The 12861-nt window shown below is 41.2% G+C and overlaps 1 protein-coding gene across 1 annotated transcript in view; it reads right to left on the minus strand.

The window, feature by feature from the left end:
- Positions 1–12861, minus strand: part of suox (sulfite oxidase) — a 137058-nt gene that overhangs the window by 65950 nt on the left and 58247 nt on the right. The window lies entirely within an intron of this gene.

The following is a 12861-nucleotide window of genomic DNA, read 5'->3' on the forward strand; positions in this document are numbered from 1 at the left end:
TTCCTCTCCAGCTCTCGCAGCAGGGCGTGTGGAGGGACTGGGAATCTGTATGCGTATCACTGTTTAAGCTCATGCCTGTATAAAATGGTTAACGATAGGAACCTAAACAGCATCACAGAGACCAATCATATTATAATAAGTAGCTGATTTAATACATGAGCACACATGACTGCAGTCAGTCAGTCAGCTGTGTGGAGGAGTGCCGGAGATCACCGGGTCTGTGGGCGGTGATCGTCGCTCAGTGACGCGGCTTGAGCTGCGGGAATCCCCGGCATTTGCGTCAGGCCGATCTGGCTTGATGCGCGACGGGGTTTTTAAAAAGATTAGTTATTATTGCTTTTTTTATCATTCATATTAGATACTTAACAAATGCTTTTATTTTTACTTTTTAAAAAATATATAACTTTATAGAATTGCTTGTATAACAATAGAACATTTTTATTTTGCACCATTGCAGATCAGTTAAAAAAAAAATCTAATTATGCAAATATTCTTGTGTAAATTTAGGATCCATAAACTGTTAGCTTCGTATCAGATAGCTACTTTACAAATGCTGTTATGTTAATTTTTTTAAATATAGGCCTATATATAGAGAATTGCCTATGACGATAGAATATTTTTATTTTGCGCCAGTGCCGATCAGTTGTTTATTTTTATTTCAAATTACACAAATATTTGTGTATATTTAGGATACATAAACTGTTGTTAGCTTTGAAATAAACCTTAGCAACGAGTCAGCGATTTTATTCCAAAAACGAGTTAAACGGCTTCTTGAACAAGAACAAATGTAGGCCGGGGCTTTATTTTGCCCATGCGGAATTGATTGGATGGTTTTAGTTTGCTATTGGTGGATATCACGTGAGTGACAGGTTGCCCCGCCCTCGCGCAAGTAAAGACGTCATCAGAGAAGAGAAGTCGACTAGCGGCATCCATCTTTGTAATGTAGGCTACAAAATCTGCTTCAAAATCCCAGCGCTGTCGTCATCGTGTAAATCCCGCCCCAACGTTTCTGATTGGTGCCTCGATTTCGACGGATTGGAAATGGGCTTGAATGAGCTCTTTGCCAGACTAACTTTCAGAGCAAATCTAAATTTGCCGGAAGTTGTCTGGGTTTTCCCAGGCTAGCAATATTCCATAAAAAATTTAAGGATTGTCAATTGTGATATGACTTCAAAATGTCAATTGTTACGTCCTGCATGAGTCCAGGTCACAGGGTTGACAGAGACCTCTGGTGGCGCAAAATATGTTTGGACTATCTATCATTTATCAATCTATCTATCTATCTATCTATCTATCTATCTATCTATCTATCTATCTATCTATCTATCTATCTATCTATCTATCTATCTATCTATCTATCTATCTACACTTCTGCTGTTGTTTTTCAAATTATATTCAAATTCAAATGCAGGTAGAAAAGTGACTGGCATGTGGTTTAAAAGACACTTAATATTTAGTGGTATTATCAGTTTGACTTCACTGAATCTATTGGATGAGATCAAAACATTCACTGAATTGAGTGAGGACACTATTGTCATTTTAGAGCTTCTTTATGGCTGAAATTGAATTTTTTTTTTTCATAATTGAAGAACTTTGCAACATTATTTTCTTGTTTATTACTTTGAAGCTGCTTTGAAACAATCTGTATAAAGCGCTATACAAAGAAAGGTGACTTGACTTGGCATATGCAGGAAAAGTTATGGACTAAACAGCAGGGATGTTTACATTGTACTTTTAGGTGCAAATACAGAACATTAAGACCGTTTAGCTATGGGCATAGAAATACAAAACAATACAGCTGTGTGCAGAGACATGCACACAAATACTGCATATTACTGTAAGAGGACACAAAAGTGAATAGTTTTCACTGCTGTGCAGAGCTTTAGATTGTTTCCATATACACTTTGAATACAGTAAAGAGAGGATTTTTTGTGTAATTTAGTTACAGGAAACATAAATTAGTTGTGTAATTTAAACATTAAGATATATCTGACCAAAATGTCTCTGTCTTCCACAGAAGAGGGACAAAAAAGAGCAATTTATTTTAACATCCGACTTTAATTTAAATGTTATTTTTTTATTGGTAAGAAGATGCTTTTGAGGCAAGGACCACACTTTTCCCACACTCTTTTTAAAAAATTTTTATTGAATAACTGAACAAGTAGTAGGCCTAGCAAACATAGCATATAGGCTAAAATGCAATACAAGATGTGACATTAATTGGTAACATGGGATCCATCCAACAATCATATCATAATATTTTAAACATGTCAATTTGTTTTGTTTTTCAGAGAAGACATAAAACAATCAAATTACACCACAAATACCTTAAACATTGGGGATTAATTTAAGCATATTTGTTTATGTAGGCCTATATAAACAATTCCAGCTAATATTATCAATAACAGAGTTTTAAAAAATCCTCTAGGTGCTATTTTATTTATTTTTTTGACAAATAGTACAAATATGTTTGTTATTGCATTTTTCATCTGTCAGCTCCCCAAACTACAGACTTTTTTTCTTTCTTTTCTTTTTGGAAAAACAAAAACAAAAACAGAGGGGGGGGGGGGGGGGGGGGGGGGGGAGGGGAGGGGAGGGGGGGGCTAGATATTATATAAAAATATCAAAGGATTCACAAACAGAAATAGTTTTAATTGCTTTCTTATTATGGGAATGAAAGATAGTCTTGATATATAATTGTGTAACCCTTATGAAACACAGGGCTACTAAAAGCATATATGTTGTTTAGAGGTCTAGTTCCATGTTGTCCCACTAGAGAGCGCAATACATTAGAGCGTTATAAACAGACTGTATCAGGATTGGTAAAAAGTGCGACGTGCAGTTCTCGCGTCTTTTAGATCTCTTCCTGAAACGTCCTGAAACCGTGTGTAAGCTGTGAACAATCGCTGTAGAGCATCAACTGTGAGCACGTGAGGAGCAGCCTCAGTCGGGTTGTTGCTGTTTGAAACTCCGGTTGGTTTTTTTTGTTTGTTTGACTACTACAAGAGAAATAGACGAATCAAAGATAGCGAGCCCAGCCCAGAGTGACGGTGGATGGTCGTGAGAACGGTGTGGCCAACCGTGGGACCAGCTACCGAGGACGTCGGACTAGCTTCGTTCAGACAGGATACAGATAAGAGTACACTTACGCTATTAACTCTACCTGAGTAGTAGTAGTGGACTTTGTGCACACACACAAAAGGACCAGGGACTGAACTCTGAACTCAATTTCATACTCCTCAACTTAAAGGAGCATTGAGCTGAAGTGTCAGCTCACACGGACATTTTCTTTTCTTTTAATTATTGAAAGAGCTCTATTTTTGTTTTATTTTATTTTCATTCTTGGTACATTACAGCACTGTGTGCATTGTTGTGTTTCCTGAGGCAATAAAATGGTCAACTGTTCAACTCAATACTAACTCTTTTGTGAGTCACTCAAGGCAGACCACACCCCGGACCTAGGTAGATGTTAGTTGCCCTATTCTAGTTTTGTGTAGCACTTCTCTCTGAGCTGTATGCTGCTTACAAAAGTTCAAGCTTAACCCAGTCTTACTTAACTGAGCTGAGGCATATTGCTAAGCTAAGTGGAGCAGACTTTGAGAAGGTTTTGATAGATGAGCTGGTTAGAATTCAGGAGTCTACCAAGAGCCATGACACAACTGAATCAAATGTGCCAAATGTTAGCCAGGAACCCCAGCCTGCTAGCAGCCCAGACCAAACTGAACCCCCTGCAAATGTTAACCAACCTCTTATAAAAATAGATAGTGATCTGATCCACCCCCAAGCATGTGACTCATTTCCATTTGCTGCAGGTGCAGGGGCATCACCCTCACATAGGAAACAAACCCTCTACTTACCTTCAGAGCAGCTCATCACTCCAGAAGTGCAGAAGGTAGTGGTTGAACATGTCATTAAGAATAGTGACATATCTTCTCAGTATCATGGCCATACCAAACTCAGACCGTTCTCAGGAAGGCTCCCTTGTCCCTTTCTAGAGTCTGACTATGACACATGGCGCAACAATGTTGAGTTCCACCTCACAGATGCCACCGTGTCTGACAAACATACTGTCAGGAAGATAGTGGAGAGCCTTCTTCCGCCCGCTGCTAATGTGGTTAAGCACCTTGGGCCTAACTCTACTCCCCATGACTACCTTTGCCTTCTCGACTCCGCCTATGGCACTGTCGACGACGGGGATGAACTCTTTGCCAAATTCCTGAACACCAATCAGAACTCGAGTGAAAAGCCTTCTGGGTATCTCCAACGTCTGCAGACAGCCCTGAGTCAAGTAGTCAAAAGAGGTGGCATTGCGGCCAGTGGGTCAGAGCGTCAACTGCTCAAGCAATTCTGTAGAGGTTGCTGGAATAACAGCCTAATCACAAGTCTCCAGCTTGAGCAGAAGAAAAACAACCCGCCCCCGTTTTCTGAGTTACTTCTTTTGCTACGTACTGAGCAGGACCGGCAAGCTGCTAAGTCCAGCCGCATGAGACAGCACTTGGGGGTTCCTAAATCCAAAGTTCAGTCAAATTCCCTTTCGGTAGGAGACCATGTCACTGATGACATAGACACAGAAACCGCTGCAGATAGGACATCCCCCATCAATGCACCTAAGCTGGAAAAGCAACTTGCAAAGCTACAGGCCCAAATAGCTTCTTTGAAAGCATCCTTAAGCAGCAGCTCAAGACAGGCTTCTGCTAAGCCAAGCCAGAAGTTAAAGTCTAAAACCAAGGCCTTAACTGAAGAAAAATCCTCATCCGCAGGTGAGTCAAAGCTCACAAGAAAGCCTCGCCCAGGATATTGTTTCAAGTGTGGCGAGGAGGGTCACATCGCATCCTCCTGCAGTAACGAACCAAATCCTGAGCTAGTTGAGCTAAAACGTAAAGAGTTGAGACAAAAACAACAAGCCTGGGAAGAACAAAAAAGGCATGATTTAAACTGAACTCAGTTTCTGAGGAGGGACTATCAGGAACTGAAATAAAGTATGAATGTCCCAAAACAAAATCAAAACCCTTGACTAAAGCCTCCAGTAACCCTCACAAAGTGGAGCGCCAAATTAAGCTACCTAAAGGGCTTGTAGGACAGAAATGTACAGCGGATGTTATTGTGTCAGGGGTTAACTGTAATTGCCTCCTTGACACTGGGTCTCAAGTGACCACTGTATCTGCTTCCTTCTACAACAGCAATCTGTCAGAACACCCCATTCAGCCCATTGACGGTCTGGACGTTGAGGGTGCTAGTGGCCAAAATGTTCCGTACTTGGGCTACGTACCTCTCATCCTCAAGTTTCCAAAGAGCTTTGTTGAAACTGAGCCTGAAGTTTCTACTTTAGCGCTAGTAGTTCCAGACTTGCGCATTAACTATGACTTACCTGTACTGATTGGGACAAATGCACTTGATGTCTTGTATGATGAACATTGTCACGGGAAAAACCCAAACGATCTGTCTTCTGTCTATGGCTATAGACAGCTCCTTCGCACACTTAAGCTTAGGAGAGAAGTGAGCTCTTCAGGGAGAATGGGTTTAGTGACCCTTAACAACAAAGTGCAGCAAGTGATACCTGCTCAAGGGAGAGTCCTTCTTGAGGGCAATGTCAAGGCTAGTTCCTTTGAAGAATGTGCAGTGGTTGAACAACCAACATTATCTATCCTGCCGGGTGGGATCTTTGTGGAGTGCTGTCTTGTCACCTTGCCTAAGCAGAGCCCCCACAAATTACCTGTGTGGATTAGGAATGAAACAGAGCATGACGTGAAACTCCCCTCCAACTGTGTCCTTGCTGAGCTTTTCACTCCTGAGGAGATATATGACAGCTTACCTGCTTCAAACAAAAATGTTGATCCTGTGAAATGTTGCACTGTCACCTCTCAGTCAGTCAGTGAAGCTACCAAGGAAAAACTAACATTTGACTTTGGTGATTCCCCTCTCCCAAAAGAGTGGAAGGATAGGATAACCCAGAGTCTACATGCTTATGCTGATGTTTTCGCCCAACACGATCTCGATTTTGGACATGCATCCAAAGTGAAGCACCACATAAACCTGAAAGACGAAACACCCTTCAAACAAAAGTCCAGACCAATTCACCCAAACGATTACGAGGCAGTACGGAAACATCTGAAAACACTCCTTGATACAGGAGTGATTCAAGAATCAGAGTCCCCTTATTCATCGCCAATCGTGGTGGTCCGGAAAAAAAATGGAGAGGTCCGTCTTTGCATTGACTATTGCAAGCTAAATGCGCTGACGATTCGAGACGCATATGCTCTCCCTAACCTTGAGGAAGCATTCTCAGCCCTTGCTGGATCCAAGTGGTTTTCAGTAATGGACCTCAAGTCTGGTTATTATCAGATTGAGATGGAGGAACGGGACAAGCCTAAGACTGCTTTTGTGTGCCCCTTGGGTTTTTACGAGTTCAACCGTATGCCCCAAGGCATCACCAACGCTCCCAGTACTTTCCAACGATTGATGGAGCGGTGTATGGGCAGCCTCCATCTGAAGGAAGTACTTGTGTTCTTGGATGACGTCATTGTGTTTTCAAGTACATTAGAAGAACATGAAACCAGACTTTTACATGTCCTTCACCAATTGAGAGAAAATGGCTTGAAACTTTCTCCAGCAAAGTGTCGGTTCTTCCAAGGCTCAGTGCGCTATCTAGGGCACATTGTTTCCAGCAAAGGAGTGGAGACTGATCCTGAAAAGGTCAGTGCACTCCGCACTTGGCCAAGACCTCAAACCCTCAGCGAGCTCAAGTCCTTCCTAGGCTTTGCAGGCTATTATCGCCGGTTCATTAAGGACTATTCCAAAATAGTCAAACCCTTGAATGACCTCACCGGGGGTTACCCACCTTACAGGAAGGGTAGAAAAATAACACCATGCCCTGGGAGGTTCTTTAACCCCAAAGAAGCCTTTGCCGACCGGTGGACACCTGCTTGCCAAGAAGCTTTTGTGGCGATTATAGACAAACTCACCTCCTCACCAATACTTGGATTCGCTAATCCAAAACTACCGTATGTTCTTCATACAGACGCAAGCACTTCTGGTCTAGGGGCTGCCCTGTACCAAGAACAGGATGGTGATATGCGAGTAATCGCCTATGCTAGCAGAGGGCTTTCGCCAAGTGAAAAGCGGTATCCAGCCCATAAGCTGGAATTTCTAGCTTTGAAGTGGTCCATTGTGAAAAAGTTTCAAGACTACCTCTATGTAAACACATTCACGGTTGTAACCGACAACAATCCGCTAACATATGTGCTAAAGTCAGCTAAACTTGATGCTGGCAGTTATCGCTGGCTAGCTGCACTTTCCACCTTCAACTTTAACATAAAGTATCGGGCTGGGAAAAGCAACCAAGACGCAGACGGCCTTTCCAGGCGGCCCTGTGACACTCTGGCCGATGACCATATTTCTCTTGAGGAAAGAGAGCGAATTAAACAATTTGCTTCTCACCATCTGTCTTCATCTCCTGACCAAGCAGACATTCCAGCTGACACAGTCAATGTCTTGTGGCACCGCCATCTGTTAAGTGAGGCTGACAACAACCTACCTTCTATTACCTTGGTAGAATCCCTTGCCCTTCACACAGACGCAGTGCCTGACATCTATGCAGATGAGGAATTGCTGGGTTGTTCTACCATACCTACCTACAGTGAGGCAGAACTCCAGCAACATCAGAGGTCTGACCCAGTCATTGGTCATGTTGTCAACCTGTTGGAGGTTGGAGATGAAGCAAACCCCAATCCCAGCCCCGATTCTCTGGAACTCAAGTTAATACTCAAGGAATGGAAACGGTTGGAGTTGAGAAATGGTCTCCTCTACAGAACCCGCCGATCAGAAGACGACACCACTTATCAGTTTGTGGCTCCCGAGCTCCTAAGGTCCTCCATTCTTACATGCCTCCACGATGATATGGGGCATATGGGTCTGGAAAGAACTCTCGACTTGGTCCGGTCAAGATTTTATTGGCCTAAGATGGCTACTGATGTGGAAAAAAAAAATCAAGTCCTGTGGACGTTGTGTAAGAAGAAAAAACCCCCCTGAAAAATCAGCACCCCTTGTGAATATCCAGACAACTCGTCCCATGGAACTGGTATGCATGGACTTTTTATCCTTGGAGCCTGACAGTCGTAACACCAAAGACATCTTGGTCATAACAGATCACTTTACCAAGTATGCTGTTGCCATACCAACCAAGGATCAAAAGGCTACAACAGTTGCAAAGTGTCTTTGGGAGCAGTATTTTGTGCACTACGGGTTTCCAGAGCGTCTGCTTAGTGATCAGGGCAGGGATTTCGAGTCTCAACTCATCAAAGAGCTCTGTACCCTAGCCAGCATTACCAAAGTACGCACAAGTCCCTATCATCCAAGGGGAAACCCTGTTGGGAATGTTAGGAACCTTGAGAGAAAAGGATAAAAATCACTGGCGTGACTATGTAAAACCCTTAACTCATGCCTATAATTGCACCAAGAACGAGGTTACCGGCTTCAGTCCGTATGAGTTGCTGTTCGGGCGCCAGCCAAGGTTACCGGTAGATATTGCCTTTAGCTTACCTTTTAAAGATGGTGCTCCTAAATCTCACTCCCAGTATGTGAGAAACCTGAAAGCACGCCTTGAGGAGAGTTATCAGATTGCCAGCAGGAATTCACAAAAGGTTGCTGAGAGGAACAAACGTCGCTTTGACAAAGCAGTAAGAGAATCAACGCTAGAGGAAGGTGACCAAGTGTTAGTAAGGAACTTGCGTTTGAGAAACAAACACAAGCTTGCGGATAAGTGGGAGCCCACTATGTACAAAGTTCTGAAAAAAATGGGCGACTTACCTGTGTACACAGTACAACCCATGAACGGAGATGGTCCCAGTCGTACCCTACATAGGGATCTCCTACTCCCCTGTGGTGACTTATCCGAAACAGAGGAAACTGAACAGCTCGAGCCAAAGGCCCGCCGGCCAAGAACTAGGCGTAGCCAAACTCAGCCACTTGAGGAGCACTCAGAGTCTGAGGATGATTCACCCTTTTGTCCTACCCAGCTGTCTGTCATTCCTGAGGAAAGGTTCTTCCAGGTGTATGAAATTCCCAGGAGACAGCAAACCACTGTAACTCCAGCCGCAGGGGGTAACAATTTACCAGCCATGCCAATGACCTCCTCAAACTCCCAGCCTCAGGATGAGCCTATTGTAGGCAGTCCCCCTGAGTCACCAGAATCTGTTGGGACACCTCCTGAGATGGTTGAAACAAATGAGCCAGAGATTATGGATGAGCAACCCGCTACCGGAAAAGATGTAATCTCACCGGGTGTGACGAATATAATTCCAGCGGGTATTGAGTATGACCGTGATGTTTCTCCTGTTAGTCCAGAGGACCCTAGAAATGGAGAAGTTGATGAAGTTCAGCAAAACGAGTTGCCTCAAACACAAACCTCTGAGACGACTGAAAAGACAGAGAAAAGTGCAAATGTTGAGGATGGAGAAACAGATGACTCTACACGCAAATCTGAGAGGTCACGGCGACCACCAGACCGTTTCCATTACCTCCAATTGGGGAAACCTTTACTATCCCTTGCACAGAGTCTTTTAGAGAGCTTTAATCAAGCACTTGACATCGTTGGGGGTAATGATAGTTTCCATATGGACCCTATACACAAGCATGAAGGGACCCATGCAGAGTCAAGGGGGGAGGGTGTAACCCATATGAAACACAGGGCTACTAAAAGCATATATGTTGTTTAGAGGTCTAGTTCCATGTTGTCCCACTAGAGAGCGCAATACATTAGAGCGTTATAAACAGACTGTATCAGGATTGGTGTAAAATGTGCCACGTGCAGTTCTCGCGTCTTTTAGATCTCTTCCTGAAACGTCCTGAAACCTTGTGTAAGCTGTGAACAATCGCTGTAGAGCATCAACTGTGAGCACGTGAGGAGCAGCCTCAGTCGGGTTGTTGCTGTTTGAAACTCCGGTTGGTTTTTTTTGTTTGTTTGACTACTACAAGAGAAATAGACGAATCAAAGATGGCGAGCCCAGAGTGACGGTGGATGGTCGTGAGAACGGTGTGGCCAACCGTGGGACCAGCTACCGAGGACGTCGGACTAGCTTCGTTCAGACAGGATACAGATAAGAGTACACTTACGCTATTAACTCTACCTGAGTAGTAGTAGTGGACTTTGTGCACACACACAAAAGGACCAGGGACTGAACTCTGAACTCAATTTCATACTCCTCAACTTAAAGGAGCATTGAGCTGAAGTGTCAGCTCACACGGACATTTTCTTTTCTTTTAATTATTGAAAGAGCTCTATTTTTGTTTTATTTTATTTTCATTCTTGGTACATTGAAGCACTGTGTGCATTGTTGTGTTTCCTGAGGCAATAAAATTGTCAACTGTTCAACTCAATACTAACTCTTTTGTGAGTCACTCAAGGCAGACCACACCCCGGACCTAGGTAGATGTTAGTTGCCCTATTCTGGTATTGGTTAGCACTAGGGGCGCTACAATTGCATTTCTTTTTCAAGAACCAAAAACAAAGGTTGGGTTTTATTGTACTTACATTTATGTATATGGAATTTAGCAAAAATTAAAATTAAATTTATAATATAGTACTCTTTCCTTTTATTTGAGGGAATATTATTAAAACCAAATATAACATTTTCTAAACACAAAGAAAAAGTGGGGTCAATGTTGTCAATTATAAATCTAGACAAATCTTTCCAAAATTTTCTAACATGAGCGCAATGCCAAAATAAATGAAACAAAGTTTCAGCCAATGTATTGCAAAAAGAACAGTTCAGATCAATATCCTTTTTAAATTTAACAAGAAAATTATTTACTGGGTAGTACTTGTGTAAGATTTTGAAACTTATTTCCTTTATTTTATTTACCAATAAATATTTGTTTGGTAAAGTCCAGATGGCCTTCCAAAACAAACCTTGAACCAGTCTATTCCAATAACCAATACTGTTTGGCCTTGTGACAATGTCTTTTTGAAATAACGAACGAATAATTGTATTAACATTTACGACTCTGGGTGCAAAGCAAATTTTTCCAATCACAGTATCAAATAAATCAAAGGAGAAGGGGGCGCAATACTGGTTTGGGTATTAGCTCTGAATAATGCCAAGACCCCTGTGGGGATCGCATCCATGACAATCGAAAACTCACTGGAATTTTATGGAAATCTAGAAACTCAGAGTAAGTTAGCAGCATACCTTCTTGGTTTAGTAATTGATCAACTCGTATTATACCTGCTGAAAACCATCTTTCAAAAAATAAGGTTTTATGTTTAAATAATAAATTATAATTGTTCCAAATTAAATATCTATGGGGTGAAAAATTATGCTTATATAAAAGGGACCAAGCAAGCAACATTTGTTTGTGAAAGCAAGATAAATTTAGAGGGATTTTGTCAATTTTATAATTGCAAATCAAGAGAAAATCAAGATTACCTACTTTGGAGAAAATGAAATTCCAAAGGGAATTTGGATTTAGAATGAAATGTCTAATCCAATTCATTTTAAAAACATTATTTAAAGTACTAAAATCAAGGAAGTTCAAACCACCTGATTCATAAGTATTCATTATTATAGATTTCCTAATATATTGAGTTTTGTTTCTCCAAAGAAAATTAAATAAGGCAGAATCAATAGCTTTACACATCACCTTAGAAACAGCGAGTGAAGTCGCAGTATAGACTAATCTTGACAGTCCCTCAGCTTTACATAACAGAACTCTACCTTTTAGGGCTAAATCCCTCAAAAGCCAGTGATTCAGCTTTTGCTTTAGTCTTCTGGAGAATGGGATCAAAATTTATCTTACATCTAGATTTTTGGTCTTTCGAAATAACAATCCCCAAATATGTCACTGACTCCTTTACTGGGATATTAGCAATTTGTTGTAATTGACTGTCTTTTACAGATAACAGTTCACATTTGTTAATATTTAAGGAAAGGCCGGAAGCTTTAGAAAAGGCATCTACTACTTTAAGAGCAGCTGGGACTTGATGTTGATCTTTCAGGAACAGTGCAGTATCGTCTGCTAACTGGGATATTATAATATCCCTACCAGCAATAGATATACCTTTTAATTGGCTTGATTTAATATGAATATTCATAAGCTGAGTGCAAAACAAGAAGAGATCAGGGGAGATGGGACAACCTTGCCTTATACCACGTTTTAAATAAAATCTAGAGGATGAACCACATTTAAGTTTAATAGAACAGATTGCGTTCCTATACATTGTTTGTATAGCTTTACAGAAAAAGTTTTTGTAAAGACCTAAAAATGAAAGCATGCTCTACCGTATCGAAGGCTTTATAGAAATCTAAGAAAAGAATAAATCCATCATCTGTACTTAAATGTGAATAGTCCAACACGTCTAGGACTAATCTTATATTATTTGAAATATGTCTTTTCTTTAGGAAGCCAGATTGAGCCTCATCTATAAGGGGGTCCATAACTGATTTTATTCTATTTGCAAAGACTAAGGCAAATATCTTATAATCATTATTTAAAAGAGAGATTGGTCTCCAATTATCTAATAGCAATGGGTCTTTTTTTGGTTTTGGAATCAAAGTAATTAATCCTTGAGTTAAAGTAGGTGGAAGACATTGATTTTCTATACTCTCTATATAAACTTCTTTAAGAAAGGGGGCAATAAGATCAGAAAAGGTTTTATAAAATTCAGCCGTGAGGCCATCAACCCCAGGGGATTTGTTAACCTTAATATGTGGGATAGCGTTTAATACTTCCTCAACATAATTAAGCTCTCACAAAGTTCTTTTTGTACAGGGTCGACAGATTTACAATTTATTCCATATAGAGTTTAGAAATAGAGAAGCCAAATGATCGCAAAATTTAGATGAATATAAACCATTATAAAATTCT

Source organism: Rhinichthys klamathensis, unplaced genomic scaffold, assembly GCF_029890125.1.
Source record: "Rhinichthys klamathensis goyatoka isolate OS25496 unplaced genomic scaffold, OSU_Roscu_1.1 h1tg000095l_1, whole genome shotgun sequence".
Taxonomy (NCBI): domain Eukaryota; kingdom Metazoa; phylum Chordata; class Actinopteri; order Cypriniformes; family Leuciscidae; genus Rhinichthys; species Rhinichthys klamathensis.